Source organism: Myiozetetes cayanensis, unplaced genomic scaffold, assembly GCF_022539395.1.
Source record: "Myiozetetes cayanensis isolate MyiCay16 unplaced genomic scaffold, myiCay2020 scf10, whole genome shotgun sequence".
NCBI classification, from domain to species: Eukaryota; Metazoa; Chordata; class Aves; order Passeriformes; family Tyrannidae; genus Myiozetetes; species Myiozetetes cayanensis.
Genome location: NW_026086605.1, coordinates 31,627,995 through 31,650,972, shown reverse-complemented (window position 1 = coordinate 31,650,972; position 22,978 = coordinate 31,627,995).

Below are 22,978 nucleotides of genomic sequence, written 5' to 3'. Positions count from 1 at the left end.
AAATCCTTTCCTACCTGGAAGTGTTTACTCAAGGTAGCTGGGGGAGCTCCCCTCAGAATACAACAAATACCTGTTTCTGAAGAAATAAATTACTATCCAATGATTTCATTATCCAAACTGCTACACCTAAATGAGTGGTTATATGTATTCTGAATTCAAAGAGTTTTCTATTTATAGAGCATGTATTTATGCCTGAGATGCATTTAAATATAAATTGCAGTACCTAATGCCAAGTTTTATAACATGTCATTCACAATCCATTAAGTATTTTATTACATATATTGTAGAAGAGAGAAATTTATAGTCCCCATTTATAGTATTAATAAGGAATGATGAAAACACACTAAAAATGTCTTGCTTTTTGGGTTATACGAAGGTTTACTGCTAAAGCATAGTTAACAGTCATGTTTTAATGTTTTATTATAATAAAAGACATTATCTGAGTGCTGTAATATATGTAAAAATTAAAAGAAGCACTACTAAAATGACAGAGGCTTTCCTATTCAGACTCAAACAAATACAGACTTAGCATATTCTCAGTTGCTTTCTAAGCTGTAGGAAGATGTAGAAATAATATTGTTTTTTAAAAGCATCTGCCAGGTGATTTTTCACAGAACATTTCAAACACATACTTTGTTCGAAAATTTGGGGAAAACACACATACAAATAATGTATTCCTTACATCCATTTTCATAGGTCATCCCTAAACCACTATGTTTCTTTTCCCTTGCTTTCTGACCATGAAAGTCTGAAATTAGCAAGGAAATAAAGACTTTCCTCTTTGTTTTTCTTAACTTATTTCTCAAAATTTCATTTCCTATTGCTGGCTAGGAAAAGATCAGATTTTGGGGAAAACAGTGTTTATTCCTGTGGTCACGTGGTCCTCAGGAAATGCCATTTTCACACTTCCTCAGGGTCTTGCCAAACAAGCAAAGGAGACAGGAAGACAATCTTTGCACATATATGGGGGGAAAGTTCATTGCTTTAAAAGAAAAAAAAAATTTTGAAAAGCATCCAAAGCTAGTGAACACTTTCAAAAAAATATTGCTATGGGTTTTGATGATCCCCTCCCCGCCACTTCAACCAAAATTCCAGGCAAGAGGGAGGAGACAAGAGGAAGGAAGAGGACATTTTCTATTAGTTCAGGTTCTGCTCTGAACAGTTTTTGCTCTTCTCCCAGCTAGCTCTGAATCTACAGCCTGTGCCTTGCCCTTTTCAGAGGCTTTCACATTCCTGAGTCCTCAGTCAATCCATGTTCAGCTGCTGTTATTTCAAACCACACAAACCTGAATGAAATTTAAGCAAAGCACATCTGAAGAAGTCTCTGCAGAAGTCTCCTTCTAGGGCAGAAGGTTTGAAGACAGCATTGCCCTGAACCAAAATACTTCATCCCATATGACAGAGGGAAAAGAGAGGCAAAAGTAACTTGCACAAAGTAAACACCATCTCTGTATAAAGCAGTAAGAAAGTGTTGATCTCTGGTGCACTGCTTTTAACTAATGCATAGAAATCTAAAATTGCTTACTTTTAAACTTAAGAGGAAAGCAGGCAACCCTGAAAGAGCATGAGATGTAAATCCTTGGGTTTCAAATGTTATGATTTAGAGAATTTTTAAAGGTGATAAAGCAATTATCCTAATTAAAAAAAAATATTTTGAAGGCATACCTGCAGTTAAAACATTAGTGATAAGAAAACATTAAAAGTTAAAACACGTCCGTGAATTTCACAATCTTGTTTGCGTTTTTGTTTGTCTTTTTTCAGCATGAATTTTCCTTTCATGAAGTAAAGATGGGTAAACAAAGGTACAGGGAAACAAAACAAGTTTACAAATTTCACAGCAAAGTAAATGAAACAACAGAGGAAGCACCAAAGTTACAGTTCTTAGCCATAAACACTAAGTAAGAATCCAACCCTGGCCTTGGTCCAGCTTACCTATCAGATTTATCTTTACTGGGGTATACTAGCGATGCTAATGCTTTTTCAATTTTGCAGATAAATTCAGAAATTGGAGAACTTAATCAGGATAATTTGCCTTTGGACTTGTCATGTACATCCTATATTTATGTAGTAATAGACAATATTTATTTAAAGTAAAGACAAAAATTGCTGCTTACAAAGAGATTGTTATATGGAAATACATCTGTGCCCTCATACTGGTATCCTTATAACAGCTATTTCAGCTTCCCCATTAATCCTACCTTCCCTATCAACTCCCTATCAAATTCCATTTGCTATTACATTTTTTTTAATATTTGCACTGGGTTGGTATTTTAAATTCCTTTGCTCAGTCTGTTTTCTCTCTGTCACAAGATGTCCTTGATCTGTCCTGCCTTATTTCCTCTCATCCTAAACTCTTGAAATCCATTAATATTTTAGCAGTCACGTGCTCACACTGATCACTCTCTAAAGAGAGGGCTAAACCACAACTGAATGCTTTTCTGGGATGCACCTAATAAGGAGGTTGCTTTCTAAATAACTTAGCATACAAGACAAAAAAGCACTTACAAAAGAAGAACATAAAAAACCCAACATCCAAATAGCAAAAAAATCTTGGTTTGCTGGCTACATCTCAAATTCCTACATGCACGCTTCCAAAGCTGGCTGCTACAAAGCACTACAGGGAAGGCTGAACTGCTCTCCTCTCCAGGTCTACGGTAGTGACTTATTTCTCCCCTTCACTCCCCTCTGGCAGTGAGTGTGGTCTATGCAGTAGAGATCTCACAACCCACATCACCCCAAACAGCTGCAGCTTTGTTTGTGCTTGAGGCCAGTGTCTGTAATCACAAAGACTTAATTAAGCATCAGCCCTGTGCACTTCAGTAAATTCATAAAATACAGTGTAGTACCTACACTCCTCTGGTTAAGCAGTGGTTGGCAACAGTAATAACAAGAACCCTGCATTAACCTCCTTGCCCTTGCTGATCCAGCAGTGCTGTACCTTTAAATTTAGCCAAGCCAACCCTCTTTCCCCAGGAAAAAAAATAAAGGCGAAAAGCCTGAACTTCCTCCAGAAACCACCCACAGGAGTCAGAGGTAAAGACTTCTTGAGGCAACGTTTTTATCATCCTTTTGCAGCCAGAAAGAGCCAGAAGATAAGTTATTGAAATTCAAAGTGCAACTTCTACTTCACGAAGCCAGTTTCTTTCCTACCCTGAACAAATCATGTCAGGCACAGACAAGCAAATGGATCCAAAGGACCAAGCCCCCCAGTGGCAATCTTACTTGAGTAAGAGCTCAGGGAAGAATAAGGCAGGATGATTTCTCACAAAGTGGGCATTAAACCCGCACAGCAGCAACAGCACTGAGAGATCATTCAAATACTAGGGTACCAGGGATGTAGTTAAGTTTTATTCCACAGCTATTGCCATGGTCCTGCTCTGTGCTTCCTCCAGATCACAGGAGAGAAACAAACACGGCTGTCAGGAATTATATTAGTAATTTCTCAACAGAGAACAAAACCTGATTCAGAGAGGAAGGCAGAAAAACTCAGTAAAGGAAAATGACAGATGTTCTCTCTTGGGCACCCTCATACAGGGTCTTAGTTCCGGTAGAATTATTATCAAGGTACAGAATAAAATAAGGGTCAGGTTAAAAAGTTCTTTCTTTTTCCACCATTGGTGTTAGGACAAGAGGAAAGACTTGCACAAATAGTAAATGTACCTACTGTACAAGACTCTAACGTTGCACAGGAATTTTCGTATTTTTCATCTGTAAAGGGGGAAAACATACATTCATTGCCTTGGGCTTGTTACATCACAGAGGAAATTGTTCATTCTTTTTAAGAAACCCAAAATCTTCTTTTACTAAGAATTCTGCTTCAAAAATTTGCTCCTCTGGAAAGTTCTAGCAGCACAAACTGTAATGGGGATCACAGAGAGCATTCTGGGAATATCATATACACAACAACAGGTTTTTGATCAATCCTGCTGCTCTAGGAAGAGATCTAACTTAGGGATTGTAAGAAGAGAGGGAAACGCAGAAGTAATAGCTGCTCTATAGCCACCTTCTGCCTTGGTGAGCCCTGGAAAACCAAGCATATTAAACTGCAGAAGGTAGTCTCACCAGCATTTCAGATGCAACATATTCAGGGCTTTGCTTGTAACCCTGCAGGATTTTGCATGTGACTACTCTCATTACTGTGATTAGACATGCAGATCTAGGCACTAGTCCTATTCCATAGGATAGAAATTTGCAGGATTAGTGTTAAGAAAGCTGGACACACAAGGCAGCACCTGTATTAACAACATCCATTTCACATGCATTATTTTTAAAACTCCTGACATCCAACACAAGAACTGGGAATAAAGGCTTCATCTGGATTTTCAGAGCATGTCTGACAGGAGCAGTGCAAAGATAAGAGGCCCACGCTACCTTTGGGATCTGGCAGGATGGAGTCCCAAGCCAACAGCTGGCTTGCTGTTCTGTCAACTAGAAGAGACTCTTCCATTTTGACTCCTCTCCTGCATAATTTTAGTTGTACTTCTTCCAATTAAAGTATTTCATTTTGGGGTGGTGTTAACAAGATCCTTTCCTGGATGCCTGCAGTTCTCTCAGGGGTCTGTCCTATCCTTTAAGGATTCCCCTTGCAGGTCATTACCCTCAGAGTTGGACATGAATGAGATTTCCTGCTCTTGCAGAAGCCTTCTTGTTCCCTTGAGTGCAACTGGTCCAATTTCTGACTTTAAAAAAAAAAAAAAAGAAAATCAAACCAATGGACACCTAAGCTCAAACACTGCAGCATCTCCTGGGAGGCACTCACTGCTACACTGGGCAAGCTCCTTCATTCTCCTCAAGCTCACATAATCAGCAGGTGTAAGTCACAGGGGCAATCCCAAAGTCAGGTGCCTTTTGCTGGTCACACCACCATTCAGAATACTGTACATTCCTTGGCCCATTGTAAGAGCTCTCATTTGTACACTCTAAAATGCACAGGCACTTAAATCCCATCCTCCTGACCCCTCAGTGTTGTCAACAGAACTCCTTCAAAGCACACAATAACCTGGTTGTCCAGAATCCTGGGTCCCTGAGAAAACCATGTTAAATAAATATTAAAAGCTGAAGGATGGGAAAAAAATATTAACTCTTCTTTTCCTGGGATGTTAAAAGTGTTGGCCTCCAAACAAAGCTACTCAAAACCACCTAAAGGTCTCTCCACTAGATGTTAAGTCTCCCGGAACAGATTTCAGCTTTGCCTTTGCAGCAGGTACTTTTCATTCTGGTCATTCTGCCTTTATTGATGAAAAACGTACAGTCAACTATCAAAAACTTACCACTGGAACTATATTACTTGTGTCACCAGAGACACAGTTCAGACCTCTCTCTTATCTCCTGGTTTCATTGCTTCCTGGATGCACATTTAAGCCTCTCCCCAAGTCAGACAACTGACACTGGTGTTATCTGTATTTTCTGAAGAGCTGTAGTGATATCTGTCCAGACTGCATTGATTAAGGGATGTCTGGACTTGAACATGATTACATTAAGGCAGATAATGGTCTTAATGAGGAACAGATTTTATTGCTTTGGACATTTCCTTCCCTTTCCTATCTCCTTACTTACAAGGCAAGATGTGCATTCTGTTTATTCTTTACTGAAAAATAACAAATTTATTTTGTAACTGAAATATGGTTTAAAGTCATAGAAAAGTGTTAGAGGGTTAAAATGACATTTGCTAAAACTAGATTATTGAGTCTACATTTTAAGTAATAGATAATTAGCATGGATATAGCTGACAGATTTGTTTTCTGCCTCTTCCAAAAGCAAATAAAATGACAGAAAGTAATTGAAGAAAATAAGTAAATATGAACAGTATCTAAATACTGATTTTTTAGTTGAAACAGTTTAGGAGCCCATCATACTTGTATCTAAGGAGTACAAAAATTGCCAGTTTTAGGACATTACCTGAAAAATTACCACTTGACAACCTATTAGCTATTTTGCTCTTTAATCTAGCATTATGCACCTTACCCTTTCCAAACATCATTTACATATGAAAATGAGGTGTTTAAGCTCAGAGACAGAAAAAATCTCCAATTTTAAAATATAGTAAATTATTCATTGTCCAATGCAGAGTGGGCATGAAAGGAAAGGAAAAAACCATGTAATTGCTTCCCAAGTCACACCTTCTAAATAATACAGAATAAATCTCAAACCCATAGTGGATTAACCATATAAGCCCAGGGCTTTTAAGCTCCCACTCGTTCCATATTTAAGAACAGCTGTGCATGTGCATACCAAGTGTATTTCCCCCAAATATGTGCTGAGCAAGTTCCTACTGACATGATATTAACAAATACTCTTGTAGAACTTTCTCTTTGCAATAATTAGAAAATATAGTACTTCAGCTTTATGCTTCACAAAGAAAAAAAACCCCACAGTTTTGCTTTCAGGCCAACGTCTCTTTACTGACGTGACTGAAAATATTGTGTATTTGCAAATTAACATTACAAAGCCCATAGCTAAAGTAAGCCAAGTGGCGGGAGAAAAATTGTCTTCTGTTACAACTGAAAAGACACTGTACATCCATTTGGCCTGTGCTTAATCTTTACCACAGGCAAAGAAATAGTCTTAAAAGCACTTAAGTTGCCTAAGAAACTATCAAGTTTCTCAGCTGCTGTTTTCATACAACTTTGCTTTTCATGTGTTGACTACTTCTGTTGAGAAAAAAGAAAAACCATTCTAAGATCATATGAAATTAAATTTTGTTTGAATTTTTTTTTTAATATTCTTGAGAATTTTTCTGCTTATTGTTTAAGGACCAAGACAATAAATGACCACTGACTTTCCAACAGCTCTAGTTGCAGACATCCCTGATCAGTTCCTGCTGTATATAATTATTGCAAATTTTGAAAAGGTGACATTGAGGTCACATGGATTTAATCTCATCTATTACATGCCATTCCACTGCACAGATATCCTGACTTGGAAACAGAGAGCCAGTGTCTTAAACTTAGAACAAATACTCTGTTAAAAAAATTATTAAAAGCCTTTTTTTTTTTTAAGTCAAATGTTTGTTTTCTTCAAACTTACTGAAGTTTACAAACGTGGCAACTTTTTGCCATTTAAGATAGAAGAAATGTTGTTTATTTTATGGACTGTTTTAAATATCTCCTGCCTCCCCTTGGCAGCTCTCAGTGAGCCAAAACAAGCCAGTTGCTCCAAATCCCGCTGTTAGAATCAAGGCACTTTCCTCCCACTTCCACTGCAACATGACATTTCCAGCGCACACTCCACTTCTGAACACGCTTCTCTTCTTGGACATATGTTAGAGGCATCTTCAGTTTGGGAGAAACAGCTGAGCTTGCTGATGAGTGCAGCAGGCAAGAAATGGTCTGAGGTTCATTTCGAGCTTGCTGATGAGTGCAGCAGGCAAGAAATGATCTGAGGTTCATTTCATATCAATTGAGGTTTACTGCAGGACAGGAAAGTGTCTTTCTACCAACAAAGTATTTCAAACACATTCTGATATTAGTAACAACCTGGAATCGCTACTCCGTGGTTTCAAGATATACTTGCTTAATTAAACTTATTTTCTTCTACCTTACTAGGTAGAAGACAACTAGATTACTAGATAATTGCAAAGATGTAAGCTCATATTGCATGTCTGAATCGTTAATAATTAGAGAATATAAATTGCTCACAGGTCTGCTGTTTGCGCTGACCAGCATTTCATAGGGTACATTTTATTCCCTGTCAGCCCTCAGCCAGGATCCCCAGTAAATCTAATATCTGGGTAATATACAGGGAGTGAATTCACATAGGAAGTCTCTGGACCCCAACACAATATACCAAACACCAAAAAGCCTTTTTTTTAGTCTTGTCCTGAACAGTTATTGGTACCCCTTGCACAACTTCCTTAAGCAGTTCATTGGCTTAAGAAAGTTATCCCAGGTTTCAGTTCCAGCTTCATCCCATGCAAAATTGCTAAGAAGGGAAGGTGTCTTGCAGGATTCCACAGGACATTCACATGGGCAACATTTATAGCATCAGCAACCAGATCATCCTGCTGGCATCAAGAGAAAACAAAACTTGCAGCAGGGCACAAGTGCTTCAGTATTAAAGACCCTTCTGCAAGCCAGTCCTGCAGTGCACAACCTGAGAATCAGAATCATTTTTAACAACCATCAGCTCACTACTTTGAGCTGTAGTTGCTCGTGGCCCTCCAGGGCAGTTTGGAAACCCGCAATTATTTCAAGCATATTTGTAAGTCAGGACTAGGGAGGATTATATCCTGCAAGCCTCCACAGAGAGCAGCAGTGGTCTTGGTTTGGAGCAAACCTCCCAAGTCTGGCCAGCCTGAAGGCAGCAGGGCACAGGCTATCCAATGTCTCCAAACCATCACATGGATATCTCACTCTCTCCATGCACTTCCAGTAATTTCTCTCTGCACATACAGAGGGGCCATTTTTAGGGACAGCTGGATGACATGGAGTAAGGCAACCCCCCTCCTAAAAAACCCTGCTTGCACAGCTGGAGGTCTTTGTAAGCAAGTGGCTCTGGCACAAGAAATCTGGTTCATACCTGTCACCCACATCTACAGATTCCTAACACTTCGACCATGAGTTCTGGAGCCTCTTCACCATCCCTCTAGGAGAGAGATAGATTCCTACATATGTGTACAACACCTTCCTTTACTGAAAAAAAGTATTTGAAAAAGACAACTATTTTGTCCCCTAAAATGCATCAAAAGAACATTTTCTCTGCCACCAGCTCAAATTCAAGTTTCAAGGTGTGACAAATGAAAAACACACACAACCTTTATTTTAAATAAAGTACTTTTCGCTAAAAGGAAAAGAAGTCTTTACTTTAGTCACTGAAATATGTAATGACTCTGGCAGAAGCACATGAGTCATCTCAGTGCTGTCAAACTTCAGAAAACCTTTATTTTACATTTTAGCAAGAGTAATTAGAATTGTATCATTGTTCCCCAGTTACTGGAAAGTCTACTCCACAAAGGGCATCACATGAGACTCATCTGGCACTCAGACTGCCTTCACATTGAGCTCCTTCCCTCACTTCCAGAGGGGATGATGAAAGGAATCACAACAGACACAAACCACGGAAGCCTCAAACCCTGGACATGTACCAAATGCAGCAGGTACTTGAGCTGTTCAGCCTCTTCACATGGAACCTGTAGTGCATAGCTACAGAAAAATCCAGTCTGGATGTGTCTACAGAGGAGGCATAATTAACAGGTAGGCCTTGAGAAAGCCTCAGGCTTTCTGAGTAATTCTGTATCCTAATGTGAAGCCATGAAACAAAGGAAGCAATAAAGTACATGAGCAGGACTGTTTTTAGCTGAACTGGTACGAGGACACAGGAAGACTCATCTTAAAACAAAAACCTGATAAAGCTGAGAACTGAAAAAGCACAGCACACCAGAAGGTAACTAACAATACACCCTAAGCTTTGAAACCTGTGGAGAATTACTGCTTTATAACGTGCTTCTGGTTTAAAATAAGTAGGACTGTGATGCAAAAGCCTGGTGCAGTGTAGGTCTGCCACGGTGCTTAAAAAGAACTCCAGATTCTGGCCTGAAGTCAGGCCTTTGGAGTCTAATTACAGCAAGTGACAAGACAGCTGTAACCTGGAGATCCTGATCTGAGCCCCTGATCTGTGCAGATAAAATGTAGTAGGTAAATGATTCTCCTCTGGGGCTTATGAGGTGCAGGGTAAACCTAAAAAGCCAAAAGCACAGGTAAGCCCTGAGCTCTTATAAGAGCCATCCATGCCACTGGTCTCTCTTTTTCCAGTCACCAAAGAGGGAGCAGACAGCAGCCAAATAAATGGCAGTAGTCCTCTCCAAGTTGTCATATCACAGGGGGACTCTTCGCATCCTACTGCCACTCCACCTAGCAGGAAGGTAGGAAGGGTGCTCCTCTGGCTCAAGAATAAATTTAGTGTCCACCCCAGCCAGAAAGATCAGGCACCACCAACCCATGGAGTGGATTAAGCTCTCCAACAGAACTAATGCGTTTGGCTATACCAGGAGATCCATGAACACCCTTTGCAGTTTATTATTCAAACAGATAATGAAAACACAATTCGATTAAGAGAGATTTTTAAGGTTCTGGTGGTATTTGTTCTTTTTTAGATTATTTCCATTCAATCTTTTTTAAGGTCAGCAGCTAAGCAGAACAACAACAACAACAAAAAAGAAGAAAATAAACCTTTGTTTGTTACAAATAATGAAGTATGGAGAGCCCTTCTAAGCTGGTTAGGCCTTCCACCCATGAATGAAGCCTGGCTTTAGAGACAGTGATCAGATTCCTGACCTCATCAGAACCAGAGGGATGGTCTAAGAGGGAAGAGTACCAGCTGCAGTCCCAGCAGCCAGTTGCATGGGCAACCTAGACAGACCAAAGTTTGCTGCCCATCAAAAGTTTTGAGAACCTATGGAGTAGCCTTTCTCAGCCACCACTCTGGGTCACCTGCAGCACAGCTGCACTGAACAGAGAGCACAGCTCACCTCAGGAGAGTCAAGGTAACCAAACAGAACAAGGTATAAGTTATGGTGCTTTCTAAGACAATGCTACAACTTCTTGAACATTCTCTTGTCCAACAGACACAGTTTTTGATTGCGGGTGAGTTTAGGCTTTCTCTCCAGTCCTCATGTCATATAAAAGTCATATAAAACTCTGACTGGCACCAGTCTCACCACATATTATACAGCAGGTGGACCTGAACTGTACACTGAGTGTCTCTATGCATCTAGGAAGCAATTCTTGCATCTGGTTCTTTTGACATCCATTGTCTCCTGTTGCTACCAGCACAACATTCACAGAATACTATACAGATCCCAAGTGATATTTTTCCTCCTACAGAGTACTTTTAACAAAGAAATTCAAAGACAGCCTTCTAAAAGATGCACTGAAAAGCATCTAAAATTCAAGGCAATGCTTTCACTAACCCTTGATTTATATTATTCAATCCCTTTCAGCAAGAAGGATAAATTGCAACAAAGTCACGCTTCAGTTATTTTCAGGGCTAGTTGTTTAAGATATTTAGAACAGCAAGGTTATAAATATACATCCTATGAAGGTAAGCATCAGCAAGAAAGATGGGCAAGTGCTTTTCTCCAGGGCTTACCACTTGCTCAAATGCACAAATCAGTATTTGCTTTCCAAATTCCAAGGCAAATACATCTTCAGACATAGCATTGTATTGACAAAGATTTGGTAAACACTGCACACTGAAGAGTACATAATTGTCTAACACTTACTGTTTTGCTAATCTCCAGCTACTTGATGCTTCAGTATTCAAGTTTTCATTAAAAGTGGCAGATTTCAAGTCCTTTTGGTTGAAGGGAAGAAGAGAAAGAGTCCTGAGTTCCAAGGGTGATTGCCATGAAACAACAGTAACACAGAGGGAGCCACCACAGAGCGAGGAACCAACACTACAAACAGCTGCTACCCATCTGCAGCCTCACAGAGACATCCTAATTGAAGTCTCCTGCCTCATGATTAGGACTTGAAGCCATCACGCAGCAGGAAAGCTATAACGTAATTGCCATCACAGAAACGTGGTGGGATGACTCGCATGACTGGAGTGCTGCCATGGATGGCCACAAGCTCTTCAGAAGGGATAGGTGGGGTAGGAGAGGTGGCTCTATATGTTAGAGAGTGTCTTGACTCTGTAGAACTTGAGTGCCTGTGGATCAGAATCGAGGGGAAGGCCAATAAGGCTGACATCCTAATGGGAGTCTGTTATAGACCACCCAACCAGGATGATGAAGGGGATGAATTATTCTACAAGTAGCTGGCAGATGTCTCAAAATCACCAGCCCTTGTTCTTGTGGGTGACTTCAACCTGCCAGATATCTGCTGGGAGCTCAACACAGCAGAGAAGAGGCAGTCTAAGAGATTCCTAGAGTGTATAGAGGATAATTTCCTGCTCCAGCTGGTAAATGAACCTACCAGGGGTGGAGCCCCACTAGACCTGTTGTTTACAAACAGAGAGGGACTGGTGGGAATTGTAGTGGTCGGAGGCCACCTGGGGCACAGTGACCATGAAATAATAGAGTTTGCAATACTCAGGGATACAAGGAAGGCCACCAATGAAACCTCCACACTGGACTTCCAGAGGGCAGATTTTGGCCTGTTCAGAAGACCAGTCCAGAGTATACCCTGGGAAAAAACCCTTGAAAACAAGGGGGTACAGGAGGGATGGACATGCTTCAAGAAGGAAGTCTTGAGTGCACAGGAACAGGCTGTACCAGTGTGCCAAAAGGCAAGCCAGCAAGGTAGACGACCAGCTTGGCTGAACAGGGAGATTCTGAAGGAAATCGGGGATAAAAAGAGAGCTTACAGACTATGGAAAATAGGGTTGGCTACTCAGGATGAGTTTAGGAGTATAACTAGGTCATGCAGACAGGAAAATTAGAGAGACAAAAGTGCAGTTTGAAGTCAATTTGGCTACTTCTGTTAAGGATAACAAAAAGCGCTTCTATAAATACATTAATAACAAAAGGAGGGGCAAGGAAAACCTCCATTCCTTGTTGGACTTTGGGGGGGAACATAGTTAACAGGGATGAGGAGAAGGCTGAGGTACTTAACACCTACTTTGCCTAAGTTTTTACCAGTAAGACAGGTGGCCCTCAGGACAACTGGCCTCTGGAGCTGGTAGACAGGGACAGGAAGCCGAATAGCCCCCCTGTATTCCAGGAGGAAATAGTCAGTGACTTCCTGAGCCACCTGGATCCACAAAAGTCCATGGGACCAGATGGGATCCATCTGTGGATATGTCTATCTGGACTCCCAAAATATACTCCTGAAAAATCTGGCAGCCCATGGCCTGGACAGGTGGACTCTCTGCTGGGTTAAGAACTGGCTGGAGGGCCGGGCCCAGAGAGTGCTGGTGAACGGGGCTGCATCCAGCTGGGATCCAGTCACTAGTGGTGTCCCTCAGGGATCAGTGCTGGGCCCAGTCCCATTTAACATTTTTATCGATGATTTAGATGAGGGGATTGAGTCCATCACTAGCAAATTTGCAGATGACACCAAGTTGGGAGGGAGTATCGATCTACTGGAAGGCAGGAGGGCTCTGCAGAGGGATCTGGACAGGCTGGAGATTTGGGCTGATTCCAGTGGGATGAGGTCCAACAAGGCCAAGTGCCGGGTCCTGCACTTTGGCCACAACAACCCCTGCAGTGCTACAGGCTGGGCACAGAGTGGCTGGAGAGCAGCCAGGTGGAAAGGGATCTGGGGGTGTTGATTGGCAGGAAGCTGAACAGGAGCCAGTAGTTTGCCCAGGTGGCCAAGAAGGCCAATGGCATCCTGGCCTGCATCAAGAACAGTGTGGCCAGCAGGAGCAGGGAAGTGATCCTTCCCCTGTACTCTGCGTTGGTGAGGCCACACCTTGAGTATTGTGTTCAGCTCTGGGCCCCTCAGTTCAAGAAAGACATGGAGGTGCTGGAGCAGGTCCAGAGAAGAGCAACGAGGCTGGTGAAGGGACTTGAGCACAAGTCCTATGAGGAAAGGCTGAGGGAGCTGGGCTTGTTCAGCCTGGAGAAGAGGAGGCTCAGGGGTGACCTCATCACTCTCTACAACTCCCTGAAAGGAGGTTGTAGCCAGTTGGGGGTCGGTCTCTTCTCCCAGGCAATCAGCAGCAGGACAAGAGGGTACAGGCTTAAGCTCTGCCAGGGGAGGTTTAGGTTGGATATTAGAAGGAAGTTCTTTACAGAGAGGGTGATCAGGCATTGGAATGGCCTGCCCAGAGAGGGGATGAATTCATCATCTCTGGAGGTTTTTAAAATGAGGCTGGATGTGGCACTGAGTGCCATGATCTAGTAATCACAGTGGGGTTGGATCAAGGGTTGGACTTGATGATCTTGGAGATCTCTTCCAACCCAGTTTATTCTATGATTCTATGAATTTACACAGATTGTTTGCTTCTCCTGCTAAATGAAGGCTTCCTGAGGGATTATCATCACCCTAGAAAAAACCTCCTTGTAAATTTACATGGTTTTTACATGAGAAGCTCTTCAACAACAAGAATATTTAAGTGACTCAAGTCAATGTATTAAAACAACATGTACAAGAGTACATAGCTGAAGGTTCCTATTGACACAAAGCCAGGCTAGCACATTAAAATTAAAGGGGAAGCTTTAGAGACTGAACTTTTCCTGTCTCTTCTCAAGAAGAAGGAAATATTTGGAACTGGGTCCTCTTCTTTTGTCATTTGTGCCCAGAGTACAAACTCACCTTTTGAAGCTCAGAAGTCTTTACATTTGCAGAGAGGCTGCCCTGAGGGCACTGCTAACAAACAACATAACTGAGGAGAACCTGCACATACCCAGGTGAAACAGCTTTAGCTTGTCCTGGCACTCAGCCTCCAAACTCCAATCAACCTCTCAGTTTAGAAATCCCTAACACCTGTAGGAAACTACATCTGACTATTGAAGCTTTCTATGTTAACTTGAACTATGAGTGTATATTTCACCTGGAGTGATAATTTGAAATATTAGACTATTAAAACATTATTTGAAATAACGATAAATTCTTGGCTTTAAATAAGTTACTCACTTATGGTCACCATAAATGTGACTGATGCATTCTTTGCTAAAGAAACAGTACTACTTACACAAAGCTCCTTCACAGAACATTCAGGTCTTTTCCATGCTTTAAAAATTGAAAATATTTAATTCATCTTTACCACACAGCAATCAGATAGACTGAATGAGTATCAGACTGCCAAGATATACATGATAAAAATCCCACCATGAGTCAAAGGCTCTCAGATGGCTGAACCCTTTTCATAGTGTATTTCCTGTTATTCTCTCAGCTGGGAAAATACATAAAAGGACATCATGGTCTGTATTCATCCTCTGAACTTCATCCATTCAGTCCAACAGGAGTTTAAATTATACAAGGTTCAATTGTATCCCCACATGGACAAAGTTCACCACCATCATTTTATTTCTTTACATCCTTTCTCAGGTACAAGAGCAGTACCTGGTAGGAATCCACAGGCTACACATACAGGCCTGTTCCTGCCCCCTAGCTGGAACTGTACTACTTTTAAAAGCTGTTGGCACTTATAAAGTACATCAAAGTAAATGAAAAGCAACTGAAGTGGTATTGCCCTGATGATATATCTGTTTTTATCAAGAGCTGCAGCAAAACAAAAAATCATAACTAAGTTGACCACATGTTGTTTTATTCCTTGCATCTCCAAAGATATTTTTGGCACCACAAGAAATTTAATAAAAAATAAACATCATAGCTTTTTGCAACTAAAAGAAAACTAAGCCAGCACTTCCTTGTCATGAGGTCTTTATTCCTTCCTTTGAAAACCACCAGGATGCACTGGAAGTTAAAACCTACTGTAGAACAGCAGCAGAAACAACTTCTCGGTGAGGACAAGAGAAGTTGTGTATTCTCCCAAAATTCAGAAACAGACTTTCCGGAAGCAAAGCTCAGCCTCAAAACTGAATGTCTACCTCCTCACTCTTCCACTACTCCCACCTGGGGCCCTGCAGACTCAGGACCAGCCCCACTGGTCACACCTTCCCCTTGGCCAGAGAGCCCTTCTCAAGCACTCATGGCTGCAATTCCTACGAGCTCACTCCACACTTTAGTGTGCAGTTCAGCTCATAATTTTACTACAAGTACTCTTGTAGAAGAAAAAGGCAACAGCAGAACCACAACCTCAGGCCCTGCAAACATTAAATTTTACAAGTAGCAGTAATAGAGTGGGACACTTTATCTAATAGGTTATGGACAAATTTAGACATTTATCACCAGAATAATTACAAGAAACATCTAAAAATTAATTACATCTGTATCAATCAGCATATTTACGCCAATGCTGTAACCATTTGGTATCTAAGCATCTTACAGAATTTACAACCAGAAGAGAGCATTAGTATCATCTTGTCAGGTTTCCTGAATAATACGGGTCATAAAAATATACAGTAATTTCTACATTAAGCCTGATGCAGCTAGAGCCTTGTCTCCCTATTAAAAAGCTAACAGTTTAATGCTGAGCAAAGAACTACTCAACACACCCTTAAAAACTGCTTTTTGCCTTAACTATGAAAATGCTGACCCTATTATGTGCAGATTTCAGCAGTTTCAGCACCCAACTGACAGATTACTATTAACACAGTTCAAACACTTCAGTAAATTCTGTATTTATAAATGCTCTTGAAGGCTAAGGTGGAGTAAACGTTCACAAGCAAAGTGAACAAAATAACTGTACTGCAAAGTGAACAAAGTAACTGCAGAGTGAACAACCTGGGAAGCTTATTATACATTTCTTCAGAAGAAACAAGGTCCCTTCCCAAGTTTCAGCACCAAAGGGAATCAATGAAAAGTTGTCCTTCTCGTGGCAGCTGAGGATAAAGCAGCAGCTACAGAAAAGCACTGGAGAGTACAATGCACCAGGGAGAAGGGAAGATGAGCTGAAAATAAGGACCTGTCAGCTGTTACAGCTTTTAGTGCTGTGCTGAAGTACCCATAGAGCTCAAGTGCCTCTAGAACTTGCCTCACTCACAAGGCACCTGGCATCTTATAGGGAAATGTATCTCAAAAGAGACATACCAAATTGTAAGAGAGAATAAATCTTACTACTGCTTTTGTCCAGGAATTCAAAATCAGAATTTATATTTCTCACTCTGAAGTCATACATGCTGAGGTAACAAAACCAAAACACAGTTGTTATTTGTCTGGACCACTTTTTATACTGCCAAGGGAAGCTCCACTGTACTCTAAGTAGAGAGCACATATCCCACAGCTCACTGGGCTTGTAAGTACCAGTATAAATTGTGAAACTTCCCACTAAAAATCATGCTGGATATGATTTACTAAGTTTGTTAATACAGGGATGGACGAAACTGCTCTTGCAGTGCTTTTGCTCTGAAAAGCAGAATCATTAGCACTTAAGGTGATGACTGGAGTGAGGAAGCAGGAGCACCTGCCTTTCGTGCTCATGCTGAGGGACTGAGCTGGATTTTCCCCCTCAGAGGCCCCTCTCCCAATCCAACATCTCTCTTATACGGGACAGAACTGACTGAATCCAAAATAACTTCTCTCCGTACTTTGTCCCTTGCCTTTCACTGAGCATGTCAAGACCTCTGGATGGTGAACAGCACTGCAGCTCCTGATTAGCAAGTTGCTTGAACATCAGCTGAACATCAAAACAAGTCAACATTTGGGGCTCTTCCACACAATTAGACCTTGGTGAGCAAGGGAGCTGCAAGTCATAAATTCATAGATGATTTGCCACTTGCTCAGTGATTTCACTGCTTTCAGTTCAAAGTCACTATACCGAGATCATAAATTTCAGCTTCTTCTGCTGAAATGGTTACTTTGAATAATGCCTTTTGAAGACCTTCATATCTGCCTTACCTGTAAACTTGACAAGAACTTCTGCTGCATGCCAGTTGCACTACCAATAATTACACCTTTGAGGATGATTCTGTGCTATGATGATTAATATTATATGGAATTATTTGATCCCACTGAGAATATTCTGAACATAGGGCACTAAAAAATTACTGTTTAAATAAACAATATTTTCCAAGAATAATTAGTTGTGTCAACTAGCTGTTTGATGCATGCAGTAGATTCCAAACAAGACATCTGCTTCTTTGCAAGGTAATTCAAGATATTTTACTTCCCCATAGTGGTCCCAAAGGGGAATGCATCACAAATTGTACAGATATTTAATCACACAGTTTATTTGTTTGCTTTACATATTTCTCTTCCTTCTTAGGCTAAGAATTGATGAGGCCTGATTTGTTGTCAGATGCTATCCCTTATCACTGCTGGAACTTGTGATGCACAGCCGTATTTTTAAAGCTAATGCTTTTGTTGAATACATCCACTGCACCTCAGTGTGCTTACTGAAATCCAGGAAATTTACACTATCTGTTCTGTAGATTTCTGAATCTTCATGTAGAACTGCAGGCCACATTCATTCCGTGAACTCTTCAAATATTTTGCCAACTTTATGACTTCCTTCACAAGATTCATTTAATTTACAACACAGGCAGGTTTTGGGATGGTTTCAGTGGTGCCAAGCCTGTGTGGATGCTCTCTTTACCTAGAGAGATCTTATTTATATGGTATTATTGCCAATGATCTCTGAAGTAAACAAGAACAGAAATATGAATGATTCAGACTTCAGAAGATTTAGGCACAAATCTAGTCTCACTTCAGGACACAAAATCAATGGTTTACAACATGAAGCATTGCCCAGATCTGACTCCTATTGCAGTTTCACATGCTGTTAAAAAGTTGAACATGAATACAATACCACTGATTTAATCTCATTGAAATGGATGCATCAAACACACGGGAAAAAACAAACAAGCCACCACAAAAATAAACAACCAAACCAACCAAACAAAACCCCAACCAAAACACTGGAAGGTATTATACTAAATAGGGCAACGCAGGAGTAACTGAGAAGGGAGAAAATTCAAATAAATGAAACAGTCCTAGCCTAAAAAAAAAATTAAATCAGTTACTGTAAATGGCATAAGAATCCCCCTCCCCACATCAGTAAAAACAGTGACAGAAGAAAATTAAGCAAAAACTGACATTACTGTATTGGATGTACATTGCAGTGGCTATCTTGGGAAAAATGCATCCCTGTGGAAAGACAGTTCTATTAAAAGACTACACCACAGTGATAAAACAGCCTGACTCAAGTTTTGCTGCCCTGGAATAACAGCATCTGATGGACCAGCTCATGGACTGCTCTAGGCAGCAGAAGTCTGGTATGGCAAGAGATAAACCTTGGAAATGCAGCTCTCCCCACTTGCTTAGCCCATATTACACCACTTCTCATCACCCCCAGGAGCGCCAAAACTTGAGCTAAATTAGCAGCACCTCAGCACACAACTTCTAACAGACACACACACGCAGGCATGGGGATCACAAGCAGCCATTTCTGCAGAAACAGGATTCCATCCTCTTTCATTTTGTAGAAAAAGAGTTTGACTGGGACTGAACACCTGCTCTTTACCTGAACATTTACAGTCAAATAACACTTTGTTATCCTACAGCTGCCAAGTGACACTTTGATTCAATTGTCAGGAGCTTTCTCAGTACTAATTTATTAACAGTAATTATCCAGGTATTTGAAAAAAAAATTTGCCACCAACCATAGTGCAGTTTCCAAACCCGTTTTGCAGTGCTGGAGCACTAATGTGCTGGGTCCTGCTGCTCTTCCTATTAAACTTTCATAGGGAAAGCTGTGAGACTGGGTACACTGAAGCTCTGGCAAAACACAACATGGTTGCTGGTGACATTGCACACACCATGTAAATACCCCTTTTCTTTGCCTGAAATGTAATGCTGATCTTCTTAAGAACACCTGCCCATACCAAAAGGTAGTAATTTATAAATCTCTCTGGAAGGCAACAAACTTAATTTCAGCTGGTATTAAAAGCAGATTTCCCTGACAAAGAGTTTTACACTTGCCTTTTGATGTGTCTAGCACACCACTGGTCACACAGAAAAAGCATTTTTTGTTGACACTAAAAAAAAATCCAGAATTATTGTAGCTTGTGAAACAAGGTAAAAATCACAGGAACACAGAGCAACTTTGATGTAGAAAAGGGGGATTTTTGATCTTTTGTTCTATTATTTAAAAATAATTAAATGCGATCTAACCTTCACTGGTTTTTCAAACTATATTTAGCCTTTTTTTTTTCCCTCAAATTTTGAGTGAGTAATTAAATTTTAAAAGATACTAAATCTTCCAAAAGGGAAAGTGAGGAGAGCAGGAAAAAAAGGGAGGAAAAAGCCAGGCCACCTAAGAGCTGGCAGGTGTATGATTCAACATGATTTCAGACAAGATTTTCCATCCTCTCTCTAGTCTTGTCTGCAATCCTTCAAGTATCTGAAGCACAGACTGAAAGGATTCCACACTTTGTGCAGTGTTACAGCACCAGATACCACAGGGATAATTTGACCTCATATTGCAAAACAAACAGGCTTTATCACATCAAATTTGGTTCCAGCTGAAAAACAACAGCAGATATTCTCATTAGCCCATAATTTCTGTGCACTTCTGGCCTCTCAACTAGTAAAGTTAAGAAAAAAACAACAAACAGAAAGGACATAAAGCACCATCTACCTCCCTGGTGCTCCATCCCCTTTGTACAGAACCATGCTATTAACAGTAAAGAATATCAGCTCTACAATACCAAAACTGTCACCTTCTCAACACCCCTCCTGACACCAAAGCCACCACGCTTTCCCCTGCCTGCTGAAACAAAGCTCCTTTTCCCCTCTCTGGGAAGCTGCTCTTGGAAAGACTCACACCTGCCACACCCAGTCTGTACCAGGCTCTCCAAGACAGAGGATCTCACATTGCATTTTATATTTCTTTCTGTTCAGTTTCTGTAAAAATAAATTTGTCAAAAGACACTGTGAGATTTAATAAGACAAAACAGAAGATAGAAATTGAATTTAAATTTAAAATCATCAATAGAGAGATTTAGTTAATCCAGAGCCTAATTTCTTGAGCCCTCATATTTCCAACAGGTTTTACGAATCTGATAGGCTTTTGTTAAACCCTATTTTTATTCCCTCTAAATCAATTTTAGAGAGAGCAACTATTTAATTTTAAATTTTAAATAAAACTTGCTCAACAAGATCAAACTCTCTGAAAGGTTTTCATCACAGTATATTAAGATTTTCAGAAATTGTAATAAATGCAACTCTAACACAAATGCCAGGTAAACAAAAAATAATTTCAATTACCAACTACATTTGCATTGGAGAGTTTGAAATGAAAATTCAAGGAATGAAATATTTTCTATTTATTAACTTCCTTCCTCCTTCTGAAGTTTTGGAAAAGAAAAAATATATTCCTTCCCTGATATCTCCCACTTTTTTTCATCCAGTGTATGGATTTTTACATCCCAGTGTATGGATGAAGGGAAAGTAAAAATCACAATATATCAAGCAAAACAGCATTCTCACAACTGGTACACTAGAAATAGTTTATATTGGTCATCCTCAATTGCTTTACATCAATTCTTCCCTTGGTGTTTTCACAGGGGGAAAAAAAGAGCAGAGGAAGTAGAATCCAAAATACAGGGACTTGCCAAATTTAGCTGTTTGAACTGCAAATGTGTTCAGTAACAACAGATTGAAAGTTAATAGACAAACTGCATCATTCCTTTTCAAATTTCTGGAAAATCATCTTGTACAACAATTTCCTTGATATCAAATAACACAGGGAGAGCCCTCTGAGAACTTACCATGTTACACAGGAAGTTCTCAATGGCTTCAGCAATGTAAAGAGCTGCTCTATATTACCTCCATTTGTTTCTTGAATAAATAATTATTTTGTGTTGTAAATGCTCTTATTCAATTTTTGCCTAGGAATTTTAGGAAAATGTGGTATTTAAGGGAAACTGATCATCATAAAAACAAAATAAACTCTACATCCCCTCACTAATTTCACCCACCCAGTCTTTATGAATAGATTTGAATATTATAAAGGAGCACCTGTCCTATCTGAATTCAGATTAAGAAATTTAACTGTGCTGGGGTTTCATATACTATAAATTGCAACTTATTGTAGTACTTTAAGTGTCATTGTTTACCAAGTTTTACCCTGCTATCACTTTGCATTTGTGTACAAGTTGACTGTGCTGCCAGGTGCTGTGTATCACCTTTGCTGTGGTCCACAGTGGTTGCTCCAAGCCCTTAGTGGTGCCATAAGCACACATCGAAAAACAGCTTCTGAGGGATGGTCTGCCCCTCTAAAAGTGTTTCGAAATAGCACAGTAAGCCATTTCTGCAGTACGATAAAAGGCACATGAAAGACATTACAGCAGTCACTTTAAAAAGTTAAACTAAGCAGACTAAGCACTCCACTGTTTCTCACAGCTACCTCAGTCCCACCCTCTCACACCCTGGCATTTACTGCTTAAGTGGAGGTAAAGCCCCTGAGCTGTAATTTTCTCTCACACTGTAAATCTCATCTCCCCCCACCACATCCCTTTTTGAGAAAAACAAGGGCACTGTAAGTTTCTGAGGCTCGACATTCATTGTCCAGTCATCCTTTCATGCCCATTTCCAAACACAAAAGCTAACCTCTGGATCTAAATTCACAGGATAGCTATGGAGAAAGGGATCACTGATCAGGACATAACATTTTTAAGCCCTATATGTAAACAGGTAAGTGAATCACATGTTCACAGGGAGAACTGTAGCAATCTCCAATCTGTATGAAAAACAAACAAGTTTTGGTTTAAGGTTTGCTTTGAGGGGTGTGTGTGTGTGTGTGTGTGTGTATGTGTGTGTGTTCAGGAAAATTAACTCTTTATGCATTTGTATATTTGAAAAAAAAAGTCATGTGGGACATTACGAAGTTGGGTGAAAGGCTGAAAAGTTTAAATACTAGGATTTTTTAAAATTTTCTTTCTTTAGAAAGTTACAGTGTTTCCTCTCTCATTTCTGAAAGAGAACATCCATTCCTTCCACACAAAAATTCAGATATCTTCCCAATTCTGTATGAAAGCCTTGCTAGAACCACTCCCACTGTTGGACAGCTGGTAAAGCTGTGCCAGTTCTGTGGGATTACAGAATTTTGGAGCTCAGAATAAACAACTCTCATGACTAAAACAAGCCACTTTTATGAAGAGTCATGGAATGTAACAGAGCTAGAAAAGGCATTTTTAAGATCTGACATCAAAAACTTCTGATAAGTTGCTTTATTCTGCCAGTGGAGTTTCTCACCCACCATGAGCTTAAGTAGACACTAAAAATAAGATGTTATACTGCCTTTCTCTTCGAATATGAAATGCAAATGGTGTGCCTTAAGTGAGACGTCAATTCTTCTCCATCAGTAGAAAACTTCAGAGACAATTATAAAAAAATCTTCAATTTACAGACTAAAGTGTCAAATAATGTGCAGAATGTGAGAGGAAATGATTATTCAATCTCTGTTCCAAAACAAGAATTGTAATTTTATAAAATTATCAGGAACAAAGCTATTTCCTGAATACATAGTT